Below are 25935 nucleotides of genomic sequence, written 5' to 3' on the forward strand. Positions count from 1 at the left end.
CAGGGCTATTTTATACACAGCTTCTAGCTTCTTCAACCCCCCGTCTGGTGGGGCTCCTCGGAGCAGTATAATCTGATTGTCTTGTGGTGCGGGTATTGGGGCATTTAAGAAAGTCTTGAAGAGAGTCCTTAGTTCCAGCTGCTGAACCCTGAAGCAGGTTATCAATCTTCCAATCAGGCTGCAGTTCCCGCAATGCTCCAGCAGAGGGCGCGCCTATCCGGCTGCTCTCGCGATTCTTGGGAGAGCGGAAGCAGGAAGCACTGGTGTACTTCCGGGGCAGTAACGGCAGAGGCAGCACAGGCTCCAGACACTGCAGTGTATGTCTCATGCGAGCCTGCAGTGTCGTCATTCTCTGACCTCATCTGCCAACTCTCGCGAGACGAGACTTGCACCAGCTGCTGCCCCCGGCCCCGGCGTCAGGTGTGTAGCAATGGAGCTGCCTGGGAGGTATGGGGGAGGGCTGTGGGAGTGCTGTGGGAGTGAGGGCAGCAGAGAGCTGTGTGATGAAGATCAGTGGGGAGCTGTGTGATGATGATCAGTGGGGAGCTGTGTGATTAGTGGGGAGCTGTGTGATGATTATCAGTGGGGAGCTGTGTGATTAGTGGGGAGCTGTGTGATCAGTGGGGAGCTGTGTGATGAAGATCAGTGGGGAGCGGTGTGATGAAGATCAGTGGGGAGCTGTGTGATTAGTGGGGAGCTGTGTGATTAGTGGGGAGCTGTGTGATGAAGATCAGTGGGAAGCTGTGTGATTAGTGGGGAGCTGTGTGATGATGATGAGTGGGGAGCTGTGTGATCAGTGGGGAGCTGTGTGATGAAGATCAGTGGGGAGCTGTGTGATGAAGATCAGTGGGGAGCTGTGTGATTAGTGGGGAACTGTGTGATTAGTGGGGAGCTGTGTGATGAAGATCAGTGGGGAGCGGTGTGATGAAGATCAGTGGGGAGCGGTGTGATGAAGATAAGTGGGGAGCGGTGTGATGAAGATCAGTGGAGAGCTGTGTGATGAAGATCAGTGGGGAGCGGTGTGATGAAGATCAGTGGGGAGCGGTGTGAAGATAAGTGGGGAGCGGTGTGATGAAGATAAGTGGGGAGCGGTGTGATGAAGATCAGTGGGGAGCTGTGTGATGAAGATCAGTGGGGAGCGGTGTGATGAAGATAAGTGCGGAGCTGTGTGATTAGTGGGGAGCTGTGTGATGATTATCAGTGGGGAGCTGTGTGATCAGTGGGGAGCGGTGTGATGAAGATCAGTGGGGAGCGGTGTGATGAAGATCAGTGGGGAGCTGTGTGATGAAGATCAGTGCAGAGCTGTGTGATCAGTGGGGAGCTGTGTGATGAAGATCAGTGCGGAGCTGTGTGATCAGTGGGGAGCTGTGTGATGAAGATCAGTGGGGAGCTGTGTGATTAGTGGGGAACTGTGTGATTAGTGGGGAGCTGTGTGATGAAGATCAGTGGGGAGCGGTGTGATGAAGATCAGTGGGGAGCGGTGTGATGAAGATAAGTGGGGAGCGGTGTGATGAAGATCAGTGGAGAGCTGTGTGATGAAGATCAGTGGGGAGCGGTGTGATGAAGATCAGTGGGGAGCGGTGTGAAGATAAGTGGGGAGCGGTGTGATGAAGATAAGTGGGGAGCGGTGTGATGAAGATCAGTGGGGAGCTGTGTGATGAAGATCAGTGGGGAGCGGTGTGATGAAGATAAGTGCGGAGCTGTGTGATTAGTGGGGAGCTGTGTGATGATGATCAGTGGGGAGCTGTGTGATCAGTGGGGAGCTGTGTGATTAGTGGGGAGCTGTGTGATGAAGATCAGTGGGGAGCTGTGTGATGATTAGTGGGGAGCTGTGTGATGAAGATCAGTGGGGAGCGGTGTGATGAAGATCAGTGGGGAGCGGTGTGATGAAGATCAGTGGGGAGCTGTGTGATCAGTGGGGAGCTGTGTGATGAAGATCAGTGCGGAGCTGTGTGATGATTAATGGGGAGCTGTGTGATGAAGATCAGTGGGGAGCGGTGTGATGAAGATCAGTGGGGAGCTGTGTGATGAAGATCAGTGGGGAGCGGTGTGATGAAGATCAGTGGGGAGCTGTGTGATGATTAGTGGGGAGCTGTGTGATGAAGATCAGTGGGGAGCGGTGTGATGAAGATCAGTGGGGAGCGGTGTGATGAAGATCAGTGGGGAGCTGTGTGATCAGTGGGGAGCTGTGTGATGAAGATCAGTGGGGAGCTGTGTGATGATTAGTGGGGAGCTGTGTGATGAAGATCAGTGGGGAGCGGTGTGATGAAGATCAGTGGGGAGCTGTGTGATTAGTGGGGAGCTGTGTGATGAAGATCAGTGGGGAGCTGTGTGATTAGTGGGGAGCTGTGTGATGAAGATCAGTGGGGAGCTGTGTGATCAGTGGGGAGCTGTGTGATTAGTGGGGAGCTGTGTGATGAAGATCAGTGGGGAGCTGTGTGATGAAGATCAGTGGGGAGCTGTGTGATGAACATCAGTGCGGAGCTGTGTGATGATTAATGGGGAGCTGCGTGATGAAGATCAGTGGGGAGCGGTGTGATGAAGATCAGTGGGGAGCTGTGTGATGAAGATCAGTGGGGAGCGGTGTGATGAAGATCAGTGGGGAGCTGTGTGATGATTAGTGGGGAGCTGTGTGATGAAGATCAGTGGGGAGCGGTGTGATGAAGATCAGTGGGGAGCGGTGTGATGAAGATCAGTGGGGAGCTGTGTGATCAGTGGGGAGCTGTGTGATGAAGATCAGTGGGGAGCTATGTGATGATTAGTGGGGAGCTGTGTGATGAAGATCAGTGGGGAGCGGTGTGATGAAGATCAGTGGGGAGCTGTGTGATTAGTGGGGAGCTGTGTGATGAAGATCAGTGGGGAGCTGTGTGATCAGTGGGGAGCTGTGTGATGAAGATCATTGGGGAGCTGTGTGATTAGTGGGGAGCTGTGTGATGAAGATCAGTGGGGAGCTGTGTGATTAGTGGGGAGCTGTGTGATGATGATCAGTGGGGAGCTGTGTGGTGATTAGTGGGGAGCTGTGTGATGAAGATCAGTGGGGAGCGGTGTGATGAAGATCAGTGGGGAGCGGTGTGATGAAGATCAGTGGGGAGCTGTGTGATGAAGATCAGTGGGGAGCGGTGTGATGAAGATCAGTGGGGAGCTGTGTGATGAAGATCAGTGGGGAGCGGTGTGATGAAGATCAGTGGGGAGCGGTGTGATGAAGATCAGTGGGGAGCTGTGTGATTAGTGGGGAGCTGTGTGATGATGATCAGTGGGGAGCTGTGTGATCAGTGGGGAGCTGTGAGATGAAGATCAGTGGGGAGCTGTGTGATTAGTGGGGAGCTGTGTGATGAAGATCAGTGGGGAGCTGTGTGATGAAGATCAGTGGGGAGCTGTGTGATGAAGATCAGTGCGGAGCTGTGTGATTAGTGGGGAGCTGTGTGATGAAGATCAGTGGGGAGCTGTGTGATGAAGATCAGTGGGGAGCTGTGTGATTAGTGGGGAGCTGTGTGATTAGTGGGGAGCTGTGTGATGAAGATCAGTGGGGAGCTGTGTGATGAAGATCAGTGGGGAGCTGTGTGATTAGTGGGGAGCTGTGTGATGAAGATCAGTGGGGAGCTGTGTGATCAGTGGGGAGCTGTGTGATGAAAATCAGTGAGGAGCTGTGTGATTAGTGGGGAGCTGTGTGATGAAGATCAGTGGGGAGCTGTGTGATGAAGATCAGTGGGGAGCTGTGTGATGAAGATCAGTGCGGAGCTGTGTGATTAGTGGGGAGCTGTGTGATGATGATCAGTGGGGAGCTGTGTAATCAGTGGGGAGCTGTGTGATGAAGATCAGTGGGGAGCTGTGTGATTAGTGGGGAGCTGTGTGATTAGTGGGGAGCTGTGTGATGAAGATCAGTGGGGAGCTGTGTGATGAAGATCAGTGGGGAGCTGTGTGATGAAGATCAGTGCGGAGCTGTGTGATTAGTGGGGAGCTGTGTGATGAAGATCAGTGGGGAGCTGTGTGATGAAGATCAGTGGGGAGCTGTGTGATTAGTGGGGAGCTGTGTGATTAGTGGGGAGCTGTGTGATGAAGATCAGTGGGGAGCTGTGTGATGAAGATCAGTGGGGAGCTGTGTGATTAGTGGGGAGCTGTGTGATGAAGATCAGTGGGGAGCTGTGTGATCAGTGGGGAGCTGTGTGATGAAAATCAGTGAGGAGCTGTGTGATTAGTGGGGAGCTGTGTGATGAAGATCAGTGGGGAGCTGTGTGATGAAGATCAGTGGGGAGCTGTGTGATGAAGATCAGTGCGGAGCTGTGTGATTAGTGGGGAGCTGTGTGATGATTATCAGTGGGGAGCTGTGTGATCAGTGGGGAGCGGTGTGATGAAGATCAGTGGGGAGCGGTGTGATGAAGATCAGTGGGGAGCTGTGTGATGAAGATCAGTGCAGAGCTGTGTGATCAGTGGGGAGCTGTGTGATGAAGATCAGTGCGGAGCTGTGTGATCAGTGGGGAGCTGTGTGATGAAGATCAGTGGGGAGCTGTGTGATTAGTGGGGAACTGTGTGATTAGTGGGGAGCTGTGTGATGAAGATCAGTGGGGAGCGGTGTGATGAAGATCAGTGGGGAGCGGTGTGATGAAGATAAGTGGGGAGCGGTGTGATGAAGATCAGTGGAGAGCTGTGTGATGAAGATCAGTGGGGAGCGGTGTGATGAAGATCAGTGGGGAGCGGTGTGAAGATAAGTGGGGAGCGGTGTGATGAAGATAAGTGGGGAGCGGTGTGATGAAGATCAGTGGGGAGCTGTGTGATGAAGATCAGTGGGGAGCGGTGTGATGAAGATAAGTGCGGAGCTGTGTGATTAGTGGGGAGCTGTGTGATGATGATCAGTGGGGAGCTGTGTGATCAGTGGGGAGCTGTGTGATTAGTGGGGAGCTGTGTGATGAAGATCAGTGGGGAGCTGTGTGATGATTAGTGGGGAGCTGTGTGATGAAGATCAGTGGGGAGCGGTGTGATGAAGATCAGTGGGGAGCGGTGTGATGAAGATCAGTGGGGAGCTGTGTGATCAGTGGGGAGCTGTGTGATGAAGATCAGTGCGGAGCTGTGTGATGATTAATGGGGAGCTGTGTGATGAAGATCAGTGGGGAGCGGTGTGATGAAGATCAGTGGGGAGCTGTGTGATGAAGATCAGTGGGGAGCGGTGTGATGAAGATCAGTGGGGAGCTGTGTGATGATTAGTGGGGAGCTGTGTGATGAAGATCAGTGGGGAGCGGTGTGATGAAGATCAGTGGGGAGCGGTGTGATGAAGATCAGTGGGGAGCTGTGTGATCAGTGGGGAGCTGTGTGATGAAGATCAGTGGGGAGCTGTGTGATGATTAGTGGGGAGCTGTGTGATGAAGATCAGTGGGGAGCGGTGTGATGAAGATCAGTGGGGAGCTGTGTGATTAGTGGGGAGCTGTGTGATGAAGATCAGTGGGGAGCTGTGTGATTAGTGGGGAGCTGTGTGATGAAGATCAGTGGGGAGCTGTGTGATCAGTGGGGAGCTGTGTGATTAGTGGGGAGCTGTGTGATGAAGATCAGTGGGGAGCTGTGTGATGAAGATCAGTGGGGAGCTGTGTGATGAACATCAGTGCGGAGCTGTGTGATGATTAATGGGGAGCTGCGTGATGAAGATCAGTGGGGAGCGGTGTGATGAAGATCAGTGGGGAGCTGTGTGATGAAGATCAGTGGGGAGCGGTGTGATGAAGATCAGTGGGGAGCTGTGTGATGATTAGTGGGGAGCTGTGTGATGAAGATCAGTGGGGAGCGGTGTGATGAAGATCAGTGGGGAGCGGTGTGATGAAGATCAGTGGGGAGCTGTGTGATCAGTGGGGAGCTGTGTGATGAAGATCAGTGGGGAGCTATGTGATGATTAGTGGGGAGCTGTGTGATGAAGATCAGTGGGGAGCGGTGTGATGAAGATCAGTGGGGAGCTGTGTGATTAGTGGGGAGCTGTGTGATGAAGATCAGTGGGGAGCTGTGTGATCAGTGGGGAGCTGTGTGATGAAGATCATTGGGGAGCTGTGTGATTAGTGGGGAGCTGTGTGATGAAGATCAGTGGGGAGCTGTGTGATTAGTGGGGAGCTGTGTGATGATGATCAGTGGGGAGCTGTGTGGTGATTAGTGGGGAGCTGTGTGATGAAGATCAGTGGGGAGCGGTGTGATGAAGATCAGTGGGGAGCGGTGTGATGAAGATCAGTGGGGAGCTGTGTGATGAAGATCAGTGGGGAGCGGTGTGATGAAGATCAGTGGGGAGCTGTGTGATGAAGATCAGTGGGGAGCGGTGTGATGAAGATCAGTGGGGAGCGGTGTGATGAAGATCAGTGGGGAGCTGTGTGATTAGTGGGGAGCTGTGTGATGATGATCAGTGGGGAGCTGTGTGATCAGTGGGGAGCTGTGAGATGAAGATCAGTGGGGAGCTGTGTGATTAGTGGGGAGCTGTGTGATGAAGATCAGTGGGGAGCTGTGTGATGAAGATCAGTGGGGAGCTGTGTGATGAAGATCAGTGCGGAGCTGTGTGATTAGTGGGGAGCTGTGTGATGAAGATCAGTGGGGAGCTGTGTGATGAAGATCAGTGGGGAGCTGTGTGATTAGTGGGGAGCTGTGTGATTAGTGGGGAGCTGTGTGATGAAGATCAGTGGGGAGCTGTGTGATGAAGATCAGTGGGGAGCTGTGTGATTAGTGGGGAGCTGTGTGATGAAGATCAGTGGGGAGCTGTGTGATCAGTGGGGAGCTGTGTGATGAAAATCAGTGAGGAGCTGTGTGATTAGTGGGGAGCTGTGTGATGAAGATCAGTGGGGAGCTGTGTGATGAAGATCAGTGGGGAGCTGTGTGATGAAGATCAGTGCGGAGCTGTGTGATTAGTGGGGAGCTGTGTGATGATGATCAGTGGGGAGCTGTGTAATCAGTGGGGAGCTGTGTGATGAAGATCAGTGGGGAGCTGTGTGATTAGTGGGGAGCTGTGTGATTAGTGGGGAGCTGTGTGATGAAGATCAGTGGGGAGCTGTGTGATGAAGATCAGTGGGGAGCTGTGTGATGAAGATCAGTGCGGAGCTGTGTGATTAGTGGGGAGCTGTGTGATGAAGATCAGTGGGGAGCTGTGTGATGAAGATCAGTGGGGAGCTGTGTGATTAGTGGGGAGCTGTGTGATTAGTGGGGAGCTGTGTGATGAAGATCAGTGGGGAGCTGTGTGATGAAGATCAGTGGGGAGCTGTGTGATTAGTGGGGAGCTGTGTGATGAAGATCAGTGGGGAGCTGTGTGATCAGTGGGGAGCTGTGTGATGAAAATCAGTGAGGAGCTGTGTGATTAGTGGGGAGCTGTGTGATGAAGATCAGTGGGGAGCTGTGTGATGAAGATCAGTGGGGAGCTGTGTGATGAAGATCAGTGCGGAGCTGTGTGATTAGTGGGGAGCTGTGTGATGATGATCAGTGGGGAGCTGTGTAATCAGTGGGGAGCTGTGTGATGAAGATCAGTGGGGAGCTGTGTGATTAGTGGGGAGCTGTGTGATTAGTGGGGAGCTGTGTGATGAAGATCAGTGGGGAGCTGTGTGATGAAGATAAGTGGGGAGCTGTGTGATTAGTGGGGAGCTGTGTGATGAAGATCAGTGGGGAGCTGTGTGATGAAGATCAGTGGGGAGCTGTGTGATTAGTGGGGAGCTGTGTGATGAAGATCAGTGGGGAGCTGTGTGATTAGTGGGGAGCTGTGTGATGAAGATCAGTGGGGAGCTGTGTGATTAGTGGGGAGCTGTGTGATGATGATCAGTGGGGAGCTGTGTGGTGATTAGTGGGGAGCTGTGTGATGATTAGTGGGGAGCTGTGTGATGAAGATCAGTGGGGAGCTGTTTGATGAAGATCAGTGGGGAGCTGTGTGATGAAGATCAGTGGGGAGCTGTATGATGAAGATCAGTGGGGAGCTGTGTGATTAGTGGGGGGCTGTGTGATGAAGATCAGTGGGGAGCTGTGTGATTAGTGGGAAGCTGTGTGATGATGATCAGTGGGGAGCTGTGCGGTGATTAGTGGGGAGCTGTGTGATGATTAGTGGTGAGCTGTGTGATGATCAGTGGGGAGCTGTGTGATTAGTGGGGAGCTGTGTGATGAATATCAGTGCGGAGCTGTGTGATTAGTGGGGAGCTGTGTGATGATGATGAGTGGGGAGCTGTGTGATCAGTGGGGAGCTGTGTGATGAAGATCAGTGGGGAGCTGTGTGATTAGTGGGGAGCTGTGTGATGAAGATCAGTGGGGAGCTGTGTGATGAGGATCAGTGCGGAGCTGTGTGATTAGTGGGGAGCTGTGTGATAAAGATCAGTGCGGAGCTGTGTGATTAGTGGGGAGCTGTGTGATGATGATGAGTGGGGAGCTGTGTGATCAGTGGGGAGCTGTGTGATTAGTGGGGAGCTGTGTGATGAAGATCAGTGCGGAGCTGTGTGATGAAGATCAATGGGGAGCTGTGTGATTAGTGGGGAGCTGTGTGATGAAGATCAGTGGGGAGCTGTGTGATCAGTGGGGAGCTGTGTGATGAAAATCAGTGGGGAGCTGTGTGATTAGTTGGGAGCTGTGTGATGAAGATCAGTGGGGAGCTGTGTGATGAAGATCAGTGGGGAGCTGTGTGATGAAGATCAGTGCGGAGCTGTGTGATCAGTGGGGAGCTGTGTGATGAAGATCAGTGGGGAGCTGTGTGATTAGTGGGGAGCTGTGTGATTAGTGGGGAGCTGTGTGATGAAGATCAGTGGGGAGCTGTGTGATGAAGAACAGTGGGGAGCTGTGTGATTAGTGGGGAGCTGTGTGATGAAGATCAGTGGGGAGCTGTGTGATGAAGATCAGTGGGGAGCTGTGTGATTAGTGGGGAGCTGTGTGATGAAGATCAGTGGGGAGCTGTGTGATTAGTGGGGAGCTGTGTGATGAAGATCAGTGGGGAGCTGTGTGATTAGTGGGGAGCTGTGTGATGATGATCAGTGGGGAGCTGTGTGATGATTAGTGGGGAGCTGTGTGATGAAGATCAGTGGGGAGCTGTGTGATGAAGATCAGTGGGGAGCTGTGTGATGAAGATCAGTGGGGAGCTGTGTGATTAGTGGGGAGCTGTGTGATGAAGATCAGTGGGGAGCTGTGTGATTAGTGGGAAGCTGTGTGATGATGATCAGTGGGGAGCTGTGCGGTGATTAGTGGGGAGCTGTGTGATGATTAGTGGGGAGCTGTGTGATGAAGATCAGTGCGGAGCTGTGTGATTAGTGGGGAGCTGTGTGATGAAGATCAGTGCGGAGCTGTGTGATTAGTGGGGAGCTGTGTGATGATGATGAGTGGGGAGCTGTGTGATCAGTGGGGAGCTGTGTGATGAAGATCAGTGGGGAGCTGTGTGATTAGTGGGGAGCTGTGTGATGAAGATCAGTGGGGAGCTGTGTGATGAAGATCAGTGCGGAGCTGTGTGATTAGTGGGGAGCTGTGTGATAAAGATCAGTGCGGAGCTGTGTGATTAGTGGGGAGCTGTGTGATGATGATGAGTGGGGAGCTGTGTGATCAGTGGGGAGCTGTGTGATGAAGATCAGTGGGGAGCTGTGTGATTAGTGGGGAGCTGTGTGATGAAGATCAGTGGGGAGCTGTGTAATGAAGATCAGTGGGGAGCTGTGTGATTAGTGGGGAGCTGTGTGATGAAGATCAGTGGGGAGCTGTGTGATCAGTGGGGAGCTGTGTGATGAAAATCAGTGGGGAGCTGTGTGATTAGTGGGGAGCTGTGTGATGAAGATCAGTGGGGAGCTGTGTGATGAAGATCAGTGGGGAGCTGTGTGATTAGTGGGGAGCTGTGTGATTAGTGGGGAGCTGTGTGATGAAGATCAGTGGGGAGCTGTGTGATGAAGATCAGTGGGGAGCTGTGTGATGAAGATCAGTGGGGAGCTGTGTGATTAGTGGGGAGCTGTGTGATGAAGATCAGTGGGGAGCTGTGTGATTAGTGGGGAGCTGTGTGATGAAGATCAGCGGGGAGCTGTGTGATTAGTGGGGAGCTGTGTGATGATGATCAGTGGGGAGCTGTGTGGTGATTAGTGGGGAGCTGTGTGATTAGTGGGGAGCTGTGTGATGAAGATCAGTGGGGAGCTGTTTGATGAAGATCAGTGGGGAGCTGTGTGATGAAGATCAGTGGGGAGCTGTGTGATGAAGATCAGTGGGGAGCTGTGTGATTAGTGGGGAGCTGTGTGATGAAGATCAGTGGGGAGCTGTGTGATTAGTGGGGAGCTGTGTGATGATGATCAGTGGGGAGCTGTGCGGTGATTAGTGGGGAGCTGTGTGATGATTAGTGGGGAGCTGTGTGATGAAGATCAGTGCGGAGCTGTGTGATTAGTGGGGAGCTGTGTGATCAGTGGGGAGCTGTGCGATGAAGATCAGTGGGGAGCTGTGTGATTAGTGGGGAGCTGTGTGATGAAGATCAGTGGGGAGCTGTGTGATGAAGATCAGTGGGGAGCTGTATGATGAAGATCAGTGGGGAGCTGTGTGATGATTAGTGGGGAGCTGTGTGATGAAGATCAGTGCGGAGCTGTGTGATTAGTGGGGAGCTGTGTGATGATGATGAGTGGGGAGCTGTGTGATCAGTGGGGAGCTGTGTGATGATGATGAGTGGGGAGCTGTGTGATTAGTGGGGAGCTGTGTGATGAAGATCAGTGGGGAGCTGTGTGATGAAGATCAGTGCAGAGCTGTGTGATTAGTGGGGAGCTGTGTGATGAAGATCAGCGCGGAGCTGTGTGATTAGTGGGGAGCTGTGTGATGAAGATCAGTGGGGAGCTGTGTGATTAGTGGGGAGCTGTGTGATGAAGATCAGTGGGGAGCTGTGTGATGAAGATCAGTGGGGAGCGGTGTGATGAAGATCAGTGGGGAGCTGTGTGATGAAGATCAGTGCGGAGCAGTGTGATTAGTGGGGAGCTGTGTGATGATGATCAGTGGGGAGCTGTGTGATCAGTGGGGAGCTGTGTGATGAAGATCAGTGGGGAGCTGTGTGATTAGTGGGGAGCTGTGTGATGAAGATCAGTGGGGAGCTGTGTGATTAGTGGGGAGCTGTGTGATGAAGATCAGTGGGGAGCTGTGTGATTAGTGGGGAGCTGTGTGATGATGATCAGTGGGGAGCTGTGTGGTGATTAGTGGGGAGCTGTGTGATGATTAGTGGGGAGCTGTGTGATGAAGATCAGTTGGGAGCTGTGTGATGAAGATCAGTGGGGAGCTGTGTGATGAAGATCAGTGGGGATCTGTGTGATGAAGATCGGTGCGGAGCTGTTTGATTAGTGGGGAGCTGTGTGATGATGATCAGTGGGGAGCTGTGTGATCAGTGGGGAGCTGTGTGATGAAGATCAGTGGGGAGCTGTGTGATTAGTGGGGAGCTGTGTGATGAAGATCAGTGGGGAGCTATGTGATGAAGATCAGTGGGGAGCGGTGTGATGAAGATCAGTGGGGAGCTGTGTGATGAAGATCAGTGCGGAGCTGTGTGATTAGTGGGGAGCTGTGTGATGAAGATCAGTGGAGAGCTGTGTGATGAAGATCAGTGGGGAGCTGTGTGATGAAGATCAGTGGGGAGCTGTGTGATGAAGATCAGTGGGGAGCGGTGTGATGAAGATCAGTGGGGAGCTGTGTGATGAAGATCAGTGGGGAGCTGTGTGATGAAGATCAGTGCAGAGCTGTGTGATTAGTGGGGAGCTGTGTGATGATGATCAGTGGGGAGCTGTGTGATCAGTGGGGAGCTGTGTGATGAAGATCAGTGGGGAGCTGTGTGATTAGTGGGGAGCTGTGTGATGAAGATCAGTGGGGAGCTGTGTGATGAAGATCAGTGGGGAGCTGTGTGATTAGTGGGGAGCTGTGTGATGAAGATCAGTGGGGAGCTGTGTGATCAGTGGGGAGCTGTGTGATGAAGATCAGTGGGGAGCTGTGTGATTAGTGGGGAGCTGTGTGGTGATTAGTGGGGAGCTGTGTGATTAGTGGGGAGCTGTGTGATGAAGATCAGTGGGGAGCAGTGTGATGAAGATCAGTAGGGAGCTGTGTGATGAAGATCAGTGGGGAGCTGTGTGATTAGTGGGGAGCTGTGTGATGAAGATCAGTGGGGAGCTGTGTGATTAGTGGGGAGCTGTGTGATGATGATCAGTGGAGAGCTGTGTGATGAAGATCAGTGGGGAGCTGTGTGATGAAGATCAGTGGGGAGCTGTGTGATGAAGATCAGTGGGGAGCTGTGTGATGAAGATCAGTGGGGAGCGGTGTGATGAAGATCAGTGGGGAGCTGTGTGATGAAGATCAGTGGGGAGCTGTGTGATGAAGATCAGTGCGGAGCTGTGTGATTAGTGGGGAGCTGTGTGATGATGATCAGTGGGGAGCTGTGTGATCAGTGGGGAGCTGTGTGATGAAGATCAGTGGGGAGCTGTGTGATTAGTGGGGAGCTGTGTGATGAAGATCCGTGGGGAGCTGTGTGATGAAGATCAGTGGGGAGCTGTGTGATGAAGATCAGTGCGGAGCTGTGTGATTAGTGGGGAGCTGTGTGATGATGATCAGTGGGGAGCTGTGTGATCAGTGGGGAGCTGTGTGATTAGTGGGGAGCTGTGTGATGAAGATCAGTGGGGAGCTGTGTGATGAAGATCAGTGGGGAGCTGTGTGATTAGTGGGGAGCTGTGTGATGAAGATCATTGGGGAGCTGTGTGATGAAGATCAGTGCGGAGCTGTGTGATTAGTGGGGAGCTGTGTGATGATGATCAGTGGGGAGCTGTGTGATCAGTGGGGAGCTGTGTGATTAGTGGGGAGCTGTGTGATGAAGATCAGTGGGGAGCTGTGTGTAGAGGAGCAGGGGGTGTGCTGTGTGTGGAGGAGCAGGGGGTGTGCTGTGTGTGGAGGAGCAGGGGAGGTGCTGTGTGTGGAGGAGCAGGGGGTGTGCTGTGCTGTGTGTGGAGGGGCAGGGGATGTGCTCTGCTGTGTGTGGAGGAGCAGGGGGTGTGCTGTGCTGTGTGTGTGGAGGAGCAGGGGAGGGGCTGTGCTGTGTGTGTGGAGGAGCAGGGGAGGTGCTGTGCTGTGTGTGGAGGAGCAGGGGAGGTGCTGTGTGTGGAGGAGCAGGGGAGGTGCTGTGTGTGGAGGAGCAGGGGGTGTGCTTTGCTCTGTGTGGAGGAGCAGGGGGTGTGCTGTGCTCTGTGTGGAGGAGCAGGGGAGGTGCTGTGTGTGGAGGAGCAGGGGGTGTGCTGTATGTGGAGGAGCAGGGGTGTGTGCTATGCTCTGTAGAGGAGCAGGGTGTGTGTGCTATGCTCTGTAGAGGAGCAGGGGGTGTGTGCTATGCTCTGTAGAGGAGCAGGGTGTGTGTGCTATGCTCTGTAGAGGAGCAGGGTGTGTGTGCTATGCTCTGTAGAGGAGCAGGGGTGTGCTGTGTATGGGAGAGCAGGGAATGTGCTGTGTGTAGAGGAGCAGGGGATGTGCTGTGCTGTGTGTAGAGGAGCATGGGATGTGCTGTGCTGTGTGTAGAGGAGCAGGGGATGTGCTGTGCTGTGTGTAGAGGAGCAGGGGATGTGCTGTGCTGTGTGTGGAGGACCAGGGTGTGTGCTATGGTCTGTAGAGGAGCAGGGGGTGTGCTTTGCTATGTAGAGGAGCAGGGGGTGCGCTGTGCTGTGTGTGGGGGAGCAGGGGTGTGCTGTGCTGTGTGTGGGGAGCAGGGGTGTGCTGTGCTGTGTGTGGAGGAGCAGGGGTGTGCTGTGTGTGAAGGAGCAGGGGTGTGCTGTGTGGAGGAGCAGGGGGTGTGCTGTGTGTGGAGGAGCAGGGGTGTGCTGTGTGTGGAGGAGCAGCGGTGTGCTGTGTGTGGGGGAGCAGGGGGTGTGCTGTGCTGTGTGTGGGGGAGCAGGGGTGTGCTGTGTGTGGAGGAGCAGGGGGTGTGCTGTGCTGTGTGTGGAGGAGCAGGGGGTGTGCTGTGCTGTGTGTAGGGGAGCAGGGGTATGCTGTGCTGTGTGTGGAGGAGCAGGGGGTGTGCTGTGCTGTGTGTGGAGGAGCAGGGGTGTGTTGTGCTGTGTGTAGAGTAGCAGGGGGTGTGCTTTGCTCTGTAGAGTAGCAGGGGGTGTGCTTTGCTCTGTAGAGGAGCAGGGGATGTGCAGGGGGTGTGCTTTGCTCTGTGGAGGAGCAGGGGGTGCTGTGTGTAGAGGAGCAGGGGGTGCTGTGTGTAGAGGAGCAGGGTGTGTGCTGTGTATGGGAGAGCAGGGGATGTGCTCTGTGTGGAGGAGCAGGGGTTGTGCTGTGCTCTGTGTGGAGGAGCAGGGGATGTGCTGTGTGTGGAGGAGCAGGGGATGTGCTGTGTGTAGAGGAGCAGGGGGTGCTGTGTGTAGAGGAGCAGGGTGTGTGCTGTGTGTAGAGGAGCAGGGGATGTGCTGTGTGTGGAGGAGCAGGGGGTGTGCTGTGCTCTGTGTGGAGGAGCAGGGGGTGTGCTGTGCTCTGTGTGGAGGAGCAGGGGGTGTGCTGTGCTCTGTGTGGAGGAGCAGGGGATGTGCTGTGTGTGGAGGAGCAGGGGATGTGCTGTGTGTAGAGGAGCAGGGGGTGCTGTGTGTAGAGGAGCAGGGGGTGCTGTGTGTAGAGGAGCAGGGTGTGTGCTGTGTATGGGAGAGCAGAGGACGTGCTGTGTATGGAGGAGCAGGGGGTGTGCTGTGCTGTGTGTGGAGGAGCAGGGGATGTGCTTTGTGTGGAGGAGCAAGGGGTGCTGTGTGTAGAGGAGCAGGGTGTGTGCTGTGTATGGGAGAGCAGGGGGTGTGCTGTGCTCTGTGTGGAGGAGCAGGGGATGTGCTGTGTGTAGAGGAGCAGAGGATGTGCTGTGTGTAGAGGAGCAGGGTGTGTGCTGTGTGTGGAGGAGCAGGGGGTGTGCTGTGTGTGGAGGAGCAGGGGGTGTGCTGTGCTCTGTGTGGAGGAGCAGGGGGTGTGCTGTGCTCTGTGTGGAGGAGCAGGGGGTGTGCTGTGCTCTGTGTGGAGGAGCGGGGGATGTGCTTTGCTGTGTGTAGAGGAGCAGGGGGTGTGCTGTGCTGTGTGTGGAGGGGCAGGGAATGTGCTGTGCTGTGTGTAGAGGAGCAGGGTGTGTGCTGTGTATGGTAGAGCAGGGGGTGTGCTGTGTGGAGGAGCAGGGGAGGTGTTGTGTGTGGAGGAGCAGGGGGTGTGCTGTGCTGTGTGTGGAAGATTAGGGTGTGTGCTGTGCTGTGTGTGGAGGGGCAGTGGATGTGCTGTGCTGTGTGTGGAGGAGCAGGGGGTGTGCTGTGTGTGGAGGAGCAGGGGAGGTGCTGTGTGTGGAGGAGCAGGGGAGGTGTGTGTGGAGGAGCAGGGGAGGTGCTGTGTGTGGAGGAGCAGGGGCTGTGTGTGGAGGAGCAGGGGGTGTGCTGTGCTCCGTGTAGAGGAACAGGGGATGTGCTGTGCTGTGTGTAGAGGAGCAGGGGATGTGCTGTGCTGTGTGTAGAGGAGCAGGGGATGTGCTGTGTGTAGAGGAGCAGGGGATGTGCTGTGCTGTGTGTGGAGGAACAGGGTGTATGCTATGCTCTGTAGAGGAGCAGGGTGTGTGCTATGCTCTGTAGAGGAGCAGGGGGTGTGCTGGTTGTGGAGGAGCAGGGGTGTGTGCTATGCTCTGTAGAGGAGCAGGGGATGTGCTGTGTGTGGAGGAGCAAGGGGCGTGCTTTGCTCTGTAGAGGAGCAGGGGGTGTGCTGTGTGTGGAGGAGCAGGGGATGTGCTGTGTGTGGAGGAGCAGGGGATGTGCTGTGTGTGGAGGAGCAGGGTGTGTGCTGTGTGTGGAGGAGCAGGGGATGTGCTGTGTGTGGAGGAGCAGGGGATGTGCTGTGTGTGGAGGAGCAGGGGATGTGCTGTGCTGTGTGTAGAGGAGCAGGGGATGTGCTGTGTGTAGAGGAGCAGGGGATGTGCTGTGTGTAGAGGAGCAGGGGGTGTGCTGTGCTCTGTGTGGAGGAGCAGGGGGTGTGCTGTGCTCTGTGTGGAGGAGCAGGGGGTGTGCTGTGCTCTGTGTGGAGGAGCAGGGGATGTGCTGTGCTCTGTGTGGAGGAGCAGGGGGTGTGCTGTGCTCTGTGTGGAGGAGCAGGGGTTGTCCTGTGCTCTGTGTGGAGGTGCAGGGGAGGTGCTGTGTGTGGAGGAGCAGGGGTGTGCTGTGCTGTGTGTGGAGGAGCAGGGGAGGTGCTGTGTGTGGAGGTGCAGGGGGTGTGATGTGCTGTGTGTGGAGGAGCAGGGGATGTGCTGTGCTGTGTGTGGAGGAGCAGGGGGTGTGCTGTGCTGTGTGTGTGGAGGAGCAGGGGGTGTGCTGTGCTGTGTGTGTGGAGGAGCAGGGAAGGTGCTGTGCTGTGTGTGTGGAGGAGCAGGGGAGGTGCTGTGTGTGGAGGAGCAGGGGAGGTGCTGTGTGTGGAGGAGCAGGGGAGGTGCTGTGTGTGGAGGAGCAGGGGAGGTGTGTGTGGAGGAGCAGGGGATGTACTGTGTGTGGAGGAGCAGGGGAGGTGCTGTGTGTGGAGGAGCAGGGGGTGTGCTGTGCTCTGTGTGGAGGAGCAGGGGGTGTGCTGTGCTCTGTGTGGAGGAGCAGGGGGTGTGCTGTGCTCTGTGTGGAGGAGCAGGGGATGTGCTGTGCTCTGTGTGGAGGAGCAGGGGGTGTGCTGTGCTCTGTGTGGAGGAGCAGGGGTTGTCCTGTGCTCTGTGTGGAGGTGCAGGGGAGGTGCTGTGTGTGGAGGAGCAGGGGTGTGCTGTGCTGTGTGTGGAGGAGCAGGGGTGTGTGCTATGCTCTGTAGAGGAGCAGGGTGTGTGTGCCATGCTCTGTAGAGGAGCAGGGTGTGTGTGCTATGCTCTGTAGAGGAGCAGGGTGTGTGTGCTATGCTCTGTAGAGGAGCAGGGTGTGTGTGCCATGCTCTGTAGAGGAGCAGGGGTGTGTGCTATGCTCTGTAGAGGAGCAGGGTGTGTGTGCCATGCTCTGTAGAGGAGCAGGGTGTGTGTGCTATGCTCTGTAGAGGAGCAGGGTGTGTGTGCTATGCTCTGTAGAGGAGCAGGGGTGTGCTGTGTATGGGAGAGCAGGGAATGTGCTGTGTGTAGAGGAGCAGGGGATGTGCTGTGCTGTGTGTAGAGGAGCATGGGATGTGCTGTGCTGTGTGTGGAGGAGCCGGGGGTGTGCTGTGTGTGGAGGAGCAGGGGTGTGCTGTGCTGTGTGTGGGGGAGCAGGGGAGGTGCTGTGCTGTGTGTGGAGGAGCAGGGGTGTGTGCTTTGCTCTGTAGAGGAGCAGGGGTGTGCTGTGTATGGGAGAGCAGGGGATGTGCTGTGCTGTGTATGGGAGAGCAGGGGGTGTGCTGTGTATGGGAGAGCAGGGGGGACTGTGGAAGAACAGGAGGGGAAGTGTGGGGGAGAGAGCAGGGGGGTTGTGTGGGGGGGAGCAGGTGTAACTTGTGTGTGTGAGAGCAGTGGAGCATGTAGGGTGGGAGAGCAGGGATGTGTGTGTGTGTGTGTGTGTGTGCGCGTGTCCGTCCGTCCAGCAGGTGGTGTGCTGTCTATGGCAGAGCAGGAGGGGAAATGTGGGGGAGAGAGCAGGGGGGTTGTGGGGGGGAGCAGGTGTGACCTGTGTGTGGGAGAGCGGGGGAGCATGTAGGGGGGGAAGAGCAGGGGTGTGTGCTCTGTGTGTGGGACCAGCAGGTTGTGTGCTATGTATAGGGCCAGCAGGGGTTGTGCTGTGTACGGCAGAGCGGGGGGGGGGGCTGTGCGAGAACAGGAGGGTAAGTGTGGGGTAGAGAATAGCGGGGTTCTGTTGCCAGGAGCTGGTGTGACCTTTGTGTAGGGGAGCATGTAGGGTGGGAGAGCAGGTGTGTGTGCTGTGTGTGTGGGGTCAGCAGGGTGTGGGCTATGTGTGTAGGGCCAGCAGGCGGAAGTGTGGGAGAGAGAGCAGGGGGGTTGTGTGGGGGGAGCAGGTCTGACTGTGTGGGAGAGCAGGGGAGCATGTAGGGGGGAGAGAAGGGGCGTGTGCTGTTGTGCTGTGTGTGTGGGGCCAGCATGGTCTGTGCTATGTGTAGGGCCAGCAGGGGGGACTGTGGGAGACAGGAGGCGAAGTGTGGGGGAGAGAGCGTGGGGTTGTGTGGGGGGGAGCAGGTGTGACCTGTGTGTGGAAGAGCAGGGGAGCATGTAGGGGGGAGAGCAGGAGTGTGTGCTGTGTGTGGGGGGGCAGCAGGGTGTGTGCTATGTGTAGGGCCAGCAGGGGTGTGATGTGTATGGTAGAGCAATGGGGACTGTGGGTGAACAGGAGGGGAAGTGTGGGGGAGAGGGCAGGGGGGTTGTGTGGGGGTGAGCAGGTGTGACCTGTGTGTGGGAGAGCAGGGGAGCATGTAGGGTGGGAAAGAAGGGGTGTGTGCTGTGTGTGTGGGGCCAGCAGTGTGTGTGTTATGTGTAGGGCCAGCACGGGGTGTGCTGTGTATGGCAGAGCAGGTGGGATTGTGGGAGAACAGGAGGGGTAATGTGGGGGAGAGGGCAGGGGGGTTGTGTGGGGGTGAGCAGGTGTTACCTTTGTGTGGGAGAGCAGGGGAGCATGTAGGGTGGGAGAGCAGGGGTGTGTGCTGTGTGTGTGGGGCCAGCAGTGTGTGTGTTATGTGTAGGGCCAGCACGGGGTGTGCTGTGTATGGCAGAGCAGGTGGGATTGTGGGAGAACAGGAGGGGTAATGTGGGGGAGAGAGCAGGGGGGTTGTTTGGGGGAGTAGGTGTGACCTGTGAGTGGGAGAGCAGGGGAGCATGTAGGGTGGGAGAGTAGGGGTGTGTGCTGTGTGTGTGTGTGTGGCCAGCAGGGTGTGTGCTATGTGTAGGGCCAGCAGGGGGTGTGCTGTGTATGGCAGAGCAGGGGGAACTGTGTGGGAGAACAGGAGGGGAAGTGTGGGGGAGAGAGCAGGCGGTTGTGTGGGGGGGAGCAGGTGTGGCCTGTGTGTGGGAGAGCAGGGGAGCATGTAGGATGGGAGAGCAGGGGTGTGTACTGTGTGTGTAGGGCCAGCAGGGGGTGTGTTGCGTATGACAGAGCAGGTGGGACTGTGGGAGAACAGGAGGGGTAATGTGGGGAAGAGAGCAGGGGGGATGTTTGGGGGGAGTAGGTGTGACCTGTGTGTGGGAGAGCAGGGGAGCATGTAGGGTGGGAGAGCAGGGGTGTGTGCTGTGTGTGTGTGTGTGGCCAGCAGGGTGTGTGTTATGTGTAGGGCCAGCAGTGGGGACTGTGGGAGAACAGGAGTGGAAGTGTGGGGGAGAAAGCAGGGGGGTTATGTGGGGGGAGCAGGTGTGGCCTGTGTGTGGGAGAGCAGAGGAGCATGAAGGGGGTAGAGCCGGTGTGTGCGCTATGTGTGTGGGGCCAGCAGGGTGTGCTTTATGTGTAGGGCCAGCAGGGGGCGTGCTGTGTATGGCAGAGCAGGTGGGACTGTGGGAGAACAGGAGGGGTAATGTGGGGAAGAGAGTAGGGGGGTTGTTTGGGGGGAGCAGGTGTGACCTGTGTGTGGGAGAGCAGGGTAGCATGTAGGGTGGGAGAGCAGGGATGTGTGCTGTGTGTGTGGGGCCAGCAGGGTGTGTGCTATATGCAGGGCCAGCAGGGGGGACTGTGGGAGAACAGGAGTGCAAATGTGGGGGAGAGAGCAGGGGGGTTTTGTGGGGGGGAGGTGTGGCCTGTGTGTGGGAGAGCAGACGAGCATGTAGGGGGTAGAGCAGGTGTGTGTGCTATGTGTAGGGCCAGCAGGGGGTGTGCTGTGTATGGCTGAGCAAGGGGAACTGTGTGGGAGAACAGGAGTGGAAGTGTAGGGGGGAGCAGGGGAGCATGTAGGGTGGGTGAGCAGAGGTGTGTTGTATGTGTGGGGCCTGCAGGGTGTGTGCTATGTGGGAGAACAGGAGGGGAAGTGTTGGGGAGAGAGCAGGTGGGTTGTGTGGGGGGGGATCAGGTTTGACCTGTGTGTGGGAGAGCAGGGGAGCATGTATGGTGGGGGAGCAGTGGTGTGTGCTGTGCGTGTGGGGCCAGCAGGGGGTGTGCTGTGTATGGCTGAGCAGGGGGAGCTAAGTGGGAGAACAGGAGGGGAAGTGTGGGGGAGAGCAAAGGGGGTTCTGTGGGGGGGGAGCAGGTGTGACCTGTGCGTGGGAGAGCAGGGGGGCATGTAGGGGGGGAGCAGGGGTGTGTGCTGTGTGTGGAGACAGCAGGGTGTGTGCTATGTGTAGGGCCAGCAGGGGCTGTACTGTGTATGGCAGAGCAGGAGGGACTGTGGGAGAACAGGAGGGGAAGTGTGGGGCAGAGAGCAGGGGGGTTGTGTGGGGGGAGCAGGTGTGACCTGTGTGTGGGAGAGTGGGGGAGCATGGGTGTGTGCTGTGTGTGTGGGGCCAGCAGGGTGTGTGCTATGTGTAGGGCCAGCTGGGGCTGTACTGTGTATGGCAGAGCATGAGGGACTGTGGGAGAACAGGAGGGGAAGCGTGGGGGAGAGAGCAGGGGGTTGTGTGGGGGGGAGCAGGTGTGACCTGTGTGTGGGAGAGCAGGGGAGCATGTATGGTGGGGGAGCAGTGGTGTGTGCTGTGCGTGTGGGGCCAGCAGGGGGTGTGCTGTGTATGGCTGAGCAGGGGGAGCTAAGTGGGAGAACAGGAGGGGAAGTGTGGGGGAGAGCAAAGGGGGTTCTGTGGGGGGGGGGAGCATGTGTGACCTGTGCGTGGGAGAGCAGGGGAGCATGTAGGGGGGGGAGCAGGGGTGTGTGCTGTGTGTGGAGACAGCAGGGTGTGCGCTGTGTGTAGGGCCAGCGGGGGGTGTGCTGTGTATGGCAGAGCAGGGGGGACTGTGGGAGAACAGGAGGGGTAATGTGGGGGAGAGAGCAGGGGGGTTGTTTGGGGGGAGTAGGTGTGACCTGTGAGTTGGAGAGCAGGGGAGCATGTAGGGTGGGAGAGTAGGGGTGTGTGCTGTGTGTGTGTGTGTGTGGCCAGCAGGGTGTGTGCTATGTGTAGGGCCAGCAGGGGGTGTGCTGTGTATGGCAGAGCAGGGGGAACTGTGTGGGAGAACAGGAGGGGAAGTGTGGGGGAGAGAGCAGGCGGTTGTGTGGGGGGGGAGCAGGTGTGGCCTGTGTGTGGGAGAGCAGGGGAGCATGTAGGATGGGAGAGCAGGGGTGTGTACTGTGTGTGTAGGGCCAGCAGGGGGTGTGTTGCGTATGACAGAGCAGGTGGGACTGTGGGAGAACAGGAGGGGTAATGTGGGGAAGAGAGCAGGGGGGATGTTTGGGGGGAGTAGGTGTGACCTGTGTGTGGGAGAGCAGGGGAGCATGTAGGGTGGGAGAGCAGGGGTGTGTGCTGTGTGTGTGGCCAGCAGGGTGTGTGTTATGTGTAGGGCCAGCAGTGGGGACTGTGGGAGAACAGGAGTGGAAGTGTGGGGGAGAAAGCAGGGGGGTTATGTGGGGGGAGCAGGTGTGGCCTGTGTGTGGGAGAGCAGAGGAGCATGAAGGGGGTAGAGCCGGTGTGTGCGCTATGTGTGTGGGGCCAGCAGGGTGTGCTTTATGTGTAGGGCCAGCAGGGGGCGTGCTGTGTATGGCAGAGCAGGTGGGACTGTGGGAGACCAGGAGGGGTAATGTGGGGAAGAGAGTAGGGGGGTTGTTTGGGGGGAGCAGGTGTGACCTGTGTGTGGGAGAGCAGGGTAGCATGTAGGGTGGGAGAGCAGGGATGTGTGCTGTGTGTGTGGGGCCAGCAGGGTGTGTGCTATATGCAGGGCCAGCATGGGGTACTGTGGGAGAACAGGAGTGCAATTGTGGGGGAGAGAGCAGGGGGGTTTTGTGGGGGGGAGGTGTGGCCTGTGTGTGGGAGAGCAGACGAGCATGTAGGGGGTAGAGCAGGTGTGTGTGCTATGTGTAGGGCCAGCAGGGGGTGTGCTGTGTATGGCTGAGCAGGGGGAACTGTGTGGGAGAACAGGAGTGGAAGTGTAGGGGGGAGCAGGGGAGCATGTAGGGTGGGTGAGCAGAGGTGTGTTGTATGTGTGGGGCCTGCAGGGTGTGTGCTATGTGGGAGAACAGGAGGGGAAGTGTTGGGGAGAGAGCAGGTGGGTTGTGTGGGGGGGGGATCAGGTTTGACCTGTGTGTGGGAGAGCAGGGGAGCATGTATGGTGGGGGAGCAGTGGTGTGTGCTGTGCGTGTGGGGCCAGCAGGGGGTGTGCTGTGTATGGCTGAGCAGGGGGAGCTAAGTGGGAGAACAGGAGGGGAAGTGTGGGGGAGAGCAAAAGGGGGTTGTGTGGGGGGGGAGCAGGTGTGACCTGTGCGTGGGAGAGCAGGGGGGCATGTAGGGGGGGAGCAGGGGTGTGTGCTGTGTGTGGAGACAGCAGGGTGTGTGCTATGTGTAGGGCCAGCAGGGGCTGTACTGTGTATGGCAGAGCAGGAGGGACTGTGGGAGAACAGGAGGGGAAGTGTGGGGCAGAGAGCAGGGGGGGTTGTGTGGGGGGAGCAGGTGTGACCTGTGTGTGGGAGAGTGGGGGAGCATGTAGGGTGGGAGAGCAGGGGTGTGTGCTGTGTGTGTGGGGCCAGCAGGGTGTGTGCTATGTGTAGGGCCAGCTGGGGCTGTACTGTGTATGGCAGAGCATGAGGGACTGTGGGAGAACAGGAGGAGAAGAGTGGGGGAGAGAGCAGGGGGTTGTGTGGGGGGGAGCAGGTGTGATCTGTGTGTGGGAGAGCAGGGGAGCATGTATGGTGGGGGAGCAGTGGTGTGTGCTGTGCGTGTGGGGCCAGCAGGGGGTGTGCTGTGTATGGCTGAGCAGGGGGAGCTAAGTGGGAGAACAGGAGGGGAAGTGTGGGGGAGAGCAAAGGGGGTTGTGTGGGGGGGGAGCAGGTGTGACCTGTGCGTGGGAGAGCAGGGGAGCATGTAGGGGGGGGAGCAGGGGTGTGTGCTGTGTGTGGAGACAGCAGGGTGTGCGCTGTGTGTAGGGCCAGCGGGGGGTGTGCTGTGTATGGCAGAGCAGGGGGACTGTGGGAGAACAGGAGGGGAAGCGTGGGGGAGAGAGCAGGGGGTTGTGTGGGGGGGAGCAGGTGTGACCTGTGTGTGGGAGAGCAGGGGAGCATGTAGGGTGGGAGAGCAGGGGTGTGTGCTGTGTGTGTGGGGCCAGCAGGGTGTGTGCTATGTGTAGGGCCAGCAGGGGCTGTACTGTGTATGGCAAAGCAGGAGGGACTGTGGGAGAACAGGAGGGGAAGTGTGGGGCAGAGAGCAGGGGGGGTTGTGTGGGGGGAGCAGGTGTGACCTGTGTGTGGGAGAGTGGGGGAGCATGTATGGTGGGGGAGCAGTGGTGTGTGCTGTGCGTGTGGGGCCAGCAGGGGGTGTGCTGTGTATGGCTGAGCAGGGGGAGCTAAGTGGGAGAACAGGAGGGGAAGTGTGGGGGAGAGCAAAGGGGGTTGTGTGGGGGGGAGCAGGTGTGACCTGTGTGTGGGAGAGCAGGGGAGCATGTATGGTGGGGGAGCAGTGGTGTGTGCTGTGCGTGTGGGGCCAGCAGGGGGTGTGCTGTGTATGGCTGAGCAGGGGGAGCTAAGTGGGAGAACAGGAGGGGAAGTGTGGGGGAGAGCAAAGGGGGTTGTGTGGGGGGGGAGCAGGTGTGACCTGTGCGTGGGAGAGCAGGGGAGCATGTAGGGGGGGAGCAGGGGTGTGTGCTGTGTGTGGAGACAGCAGGGTGTGTGCTATGTGTAGGGCCAGCAGGGGCTGTACTGTGTATGGCAGAGCAGGAGGGACTGTGGGAGAACAGGAGGGGAAGTGTGGGGCAGAGAGCAGGGGGGGTTGTGTGGGGGGAGCAGGTGTGACCTGTGTGTGGGAGAGTGGGGGAGCATGTAGGGTGGGAGAGCAGGGGTGTGTGCTGTGTGTGTGGGGCCAGCAGGGTGTGTGCTATGTGTAGGGCCAGCAGGGGCTGTACTGTGTATGGCAGAGCAGGAGGGACTGTGGGAGAACAGGAGGGGAAGTGTGGGGCAGAGAGCAGGGGGGGGTTGTGTGGGGGGAGCAGGTGTGACCTGTGTGTGGGAGAGTGGGGGAGCATGTAGGGTGGGAGAGCAGGGTGTGTACTGTGTGTGTGGGGCCAGCAGGGGGTGTGCTGTGAATGGCAGAGCAGGGGGGACTGTGGGAGAACAGGAGAGGGAATCTCGGTGAGGAGGCCCCGGCAGGGGCGTCTATGCAACCCCTTATTTGCAGGACAAAAACATGAGATCATCCCTGCCAATAAAAAGTTTAGCTTTTAACCATTTTTCCTAGAATAGAAGAATATCATGAATTTTAATTGTGTATTAGTCAAGAGAGCATGACCTCTCGTATTCCAGGAAGATACCCAGATGAAAATGAATTGACCGTTTTCTCATAGTGTTGGTTTAGAGTCTTTTTTTGTATATTGTAACAGTGTTGTAATCGCTGACCAAGTGGGCGTTTCAATAGCTTTGGTATGAACAGAAGTTATTGCCACTGCTGACTGACTATGCTTTGTTGTAATCATCTGACCCGTCAGTGGTTTATACACTTACACCCAACCTGAATGTGTAGGTTCTCATTTCCTGAGAGGCCGTTGTTCATCGGTGGAGTCGGCACATGAAACCTATGAGTCTCATAACCCATAATGAGCCGCTTCTAGAAGTAGGGTCTTCAGCCAGGTCTGCAGTAAAATGAGTGTTCTTTATGTTGGCTGTATTCGATCCTGTGGACGGGCAGATTCAGAAGTGCTATTTATCTGTTGGATGATGTGCTCTCTCTCTCTCTCTCTCTCTCTCTCTCTCTCTCTCTCTCTCAGGTTCACTACCACGAGGATACACATTATGTTATACTGATAAACTAGCGCCTAGAAGATAACTCACTCGTCATGGAAACTGCAGCAGTCTGTGCGCTCTGTGAAGCTTAAGGAATCGATTAATCATCTGCATTGGCTTTGTCGGAATCATGGACCAGGTGAAGAGTGACTCATGGGATCTTTCTGCAGGACATTGTGAGGGGCCCGTGGACTGGGTGAAGATTGAAGTAGGTGAGGAGACCACGGCCGAGAATCAGGAGGACACCATGAGATATGCGAAGACTGAGGGAGGCGAGGAACCTTTAACCAAGAGTCCACAGGGCTCCATGGACTTGGTGAAGATCCAAGTATGGGAGGGGTCTTCTCCCAGGGATCTCGAGGACCTGACGGACCAGGGGAAGGTTGAACGAGATCAGCCATCTGCCCCATATCATCCTGACGCCGTAGAATGGGTAAAGATTGAAGTGGGCACAGAGCCATCTGCTCAGGATCACCAGGACTGGTGCCACCCTGTGAAAATTGAAAGGGAGGAACTCTCTACCTACTATCGTGAGAACCCTGTAAACGAGTTGAACACTAAAGACTGGGAAGAAACCTCTCACACTAAATATCCAGATTTCGTTAAAGTCATGCCCCTTGAAGATGTGGTCAAGCAACCATTTGCCAATGAACATGAGGATCCTGGCAAAGGAGGGAAGATTGAAGGCTCAGCCTCAGGTATGGATTATACTCAGTTCATTAAAAAATGAATGTTTTATGTAATGAGGTTAGATTGATGGCACGTGCATGGACCTCCTGAGCGTCCTCATGTGCTGGCATGAGCATGGACCTCCTGAGCGTCCTCATGTGCTGGCATGAGCATGGACCTCCTGAGCGTCCTCATGTGCTGGCATGAGCATGGACCTCCTGAGTTCTGGGTCCCTTCTGGTCCAGAATCCTTGTGCATCTAAATGAGGAGGGTTTACCAGGCAGTGAGCCAACTAAACCTGAGTTAACGAACATGAATAAAAGACATTATTCCAAAAACTACTTTCAATTTGAAACTCCACGTAAATGACCAGTCTCCACAAAACAGTACAGTGACTCTCTACCTGCTATTATCAGAACCCCATAAACGAGTTGAACACTGAATGTCCCGAAAGTTCACCCTTTGAAGACATGGACAGGGAAACCTTTGTCAATGAACACGAGGATCCAGAGAAAAGAGAGACTGTTCAAGGCTCAACCTCAG

The 25935-nt window shown here is 56.3% G+C and overlaps 1 protein-coding gene across 4 annotated transcripts in view; it reads left to right on the forward strand.

Annotated features, from left to right (window-relative positions):
- The first annotated feature begins 290 nt into the window (after window positions 1-290).
- LOC138564707 (zinc finger protein 420-like) overlaps window positions 291-25935 on the forward strand; it is a 94483-nt gene continuing 68838 nt past the window's right edge. The window contains exon 1 of one of the 4 annotated variants that reach the window (XM_069642927.1): window positions 291-420. The gene's annotated coding sequence lies outside the window, so the exon portion shown is untranslated. Of the gene's footprint in view, window positions 448-25325; window positions 25422-25452 lie in introns of those variants that run through there. The other 3 variants (XM_069642930.1, XM_069642926.1, XM_069642928.1) reach the window with 3 other exon arrangements.

This window comes from Ambystoma mexicanum, chromosome 1p, assembly GCF_040938575.1.
Source record: "Ambystoma mexicanum isolate Mex_15411 chromosome 1p, UKY_AmexF1_1, whole genome shotgun sequence".
NCBI classification, from domain to species: domain Eukaryota; kingdom Metazoa; phylum Chordata; class Amphibia; order Caudata; family Ambystomatidae; genus Ambystoma; species Ambystoma mexicanum.